Source organism: Nannospalax galili, unplaced genomic scaffold, assembly GCF_000622305.1.
Source record: "Nannospalax galili isolate Female #2095 unplaced genomic scaffold, S.galili_v1.0 scaffold388, whole genome shotgun sequence".
NCBI lineage: Eukaryota > Metazoa > Chordata > Mammalia > Rodentia > Spalacidae > Nannospalax > Nannospalax galili.
Window position 1 is genome coordinate 5,086,950 of NW_008360304.1, and position 3,023 is coordinate 5,089,972.

Below are 3,023 nucleotides of genomic sequence, written 5' to 3' on the forward strand. Positions count from 1 at the left end.
TATCAGTTTCAGAGTTTCAGGCTTTACATTGAGGTCTTTGATCCATTTGGATCCTTTTGTGAAAGTTGAAAGATAGGGGTTTAGTTTCATTCTTCTACAGGTGGAGATCCAATTTTGCCAGCACCATTTGCTGAACATGCTGTCTTTCCTTCAGTGAATGTTCTTGGCCCCTTTGTCAAATATCAGGTAGCTGAAATTGCAATTACTCATATTTGGGTCTTCAATTTGGTTCCATTGATCTTTGGGTCTATTTTTGTGCTGGTACCATGTTGTTTGTATGACTGTAGCTCTGTAATACAGTTTAATATCTGGTATAGTAATCCCCCAGCATTGCTCTTAGTGCTCAGGGTTGCTTTGGCTATGCAAGGTCTTTTGTTCTTCCATGTGAATCTTAAGATTTTTTTTTCCAATTCTATGAAAAATGTCATGGGGATTTTGATTGGCATTGCATTGAATCTATAAATGGCTTTTGGTAGGATGGTCATTTTCACAATATTAATTCTTCCAATCCATGAGCATGGATGGTAGGTCCTTCCATCTTCTGATGTCTTCCTCAATCTCTTTCTTTACAGATTTAAATTTTTCATTGTAGACGTCTTTAATGTCTTTGGTCAGGTTTATTCCGAGATTTTTTGTTGTTGTATTTTGCAGCTATTGTGAAAGGGAATGTTTCCATGTTCTCTTTCTCTAATTGATTATTACTGGTATATAGAAAGGCTACAGACTTTTGTTGATTAATTTTGTAAACTGCCACTCTACTGAACATCTTAATAATTTCTAGTTTTGTGGTGGAATTTTTGGCATTGCTTAGATATCATATCATCTGCAAAAAAAGGATAATTTGATCTCTTCTTTTCCAATTATTACTCCTTTAATTTCCTGCTCTTGTCTTATTGCTCATACAAGAGTTTCAAGCACTATGTTAAATAGGAGTGGAGCTAGTGGACAGCCTTGTCTGGTTCCTGATTTAAAATTCTGTTGGTTCTGGGTTTGTTATATATGGCTTTAATTGTGTTGAGATATGTTCCCTCCAGTCCAATTCCCTCTAGGACTTTGAATATAAATCCACATTGAATTTTGTCAAAGGACTTCTCTGCATCTATTGAGATATCCATGTGGTTCTTGTCTTTGAGCCCACTTATAAGATTTATGACACTTATTGACTTATGTATATTGAACCATCCCTGCATCTCTGGAATAAAGCCAACTTGATCATGGTGGACGATCTTTTTGGTGTGTGTCTGTATGTGGTTTGCAAGTATTTTGTTGGGAAATTTTGCATCTATGTTCATTAATGATATGGGTGTATAGTTTTCTTTTTTGTTTGTATCTTTACCTGGCTTTGGTATTAGAGTGATGCTGGCTTCATAGAAGGAATTTGGAAGTTCTCCTCCATTTCTCTCTTTTTGAATTAATTAAGTAGTATTGGATGTAGATCCTTTTTAAATGTCTGGTATAATTCTGTTGTAAATCCACCTGGTCCTGGGCTTTTTTTACTTGGGAGGTTTTGTATTACTGTTTCAATTTCCTTATGTGTTATGGGTCTAAGTTGTTAATCTCTTCTTGGTTTAGTTTTAGTGGTTCCCATGCTTTTAGGTACCTGTCCATTTCTTTTAGGTTTTCAAATTTAGTAGCATATAGGTTTTTAAAGTATTCCCTTATAATGTTCTGGATCTCTTTGGTGTCTGTTGTGATGTTTCCCCTTTCATCTCTGATTTTGTTGATTTGGATGTGCTCTTTCTTTCTTTTGGTTGACTGGGCTAGCGATCTATCAGTCTTCTTTATCTTTTCAAAGACCTAGCTCTTGGATTCGTTGATTCTTTGTATTTTTTTGTTTCTATTTCATTAATTTCTGCTCTGATTTTTGTTATTCCTTCTTGTCTGCTGAGTTTGGGCTTCATTTGTTGCTGCTTTTCAAGTGTCTTGAGTACCAATGTTAAGTCATTTATTTGTGTTCTTTCCAATTTTTGAATGTAGGTACCTAGAGCTATAAACTTTCCTCAAAGGACTGCTTTCAAAGTGTCCCAGAGGTTTTGTTGTGTTGCATTGTCCTTTTCATTTAGTTCCAGGAATACTTTTATTTCTTAATTTCTTATTTGACCCATTCATCATTCAGGAGCGTGTTGTTTAATCTCCATGTGTTCATGTGGTTACTAGGGTTTCTTCTAGTATTGATTTTACGCTTTACTGCATTGTGGACTGATAGAATGCATGGAATTATTTCAATCTTTTTGTATTTGTTGAGGTTTGTTTTGTGCCCCAGGATATGGTCGATTTTGGAGAAGATTCCATGGGGTGCTGAATAGAGAGTATATTCTTTGGTGCTTGGTTGGAATATTAAGTAGATGTCCATTAGGTCCATTTGATATATGGTATTGTTTAATTCAGATGTCTCACTGTTAATTTTCTGTCCTGTTGATCTATCTAATGGTGTCAATGGGGTATTGAAGTCCCTTACTTTTAATGAGTTAGAATTAATCTGGGTCTTAAAGTCCTGTCGTACTGTTTTTATGAAGCTGGGTGCACCAGAGTTTGGTGAATATATGTTCATGATTGTAATAATTTCTTGGTTTATTGTTCCTTTGATCAGAATGAAGTGTCCCACTATCTCTTCTGATTAGGTTTAATTTAAAGTCTATTTTATCAGATATTAGAATGACAACACCTGCTTTTTTCTTAGTACCATTTGCTTGGTATATTTTTTTCCATCCTTTCACCTTAAGGTAGTGTCTGTCCTTGAAAGTGAGATGAGTTTCTTGCAGACAACAAAAATATGGGTTTTGTTTCCTAATCCATTCAATTAGTCTGTATCTTTTGACTGGGGAGTTCAGTTCATTGATATTTAAAGTTATTAATGAAAGATGTGTATTGAATCCTGTTATTTTTATTTCTGTTCACGTTCTTCCTATAGCTGTGCATTTCCACAGTTATAACTTCATTGAATTTCTTTCTGTCACCTGTTGTGTATAGTCGTTCTTTCTTCAGCTCTTTGTATTGCTTCAAGAACTTTTGGAGGGGCTGGT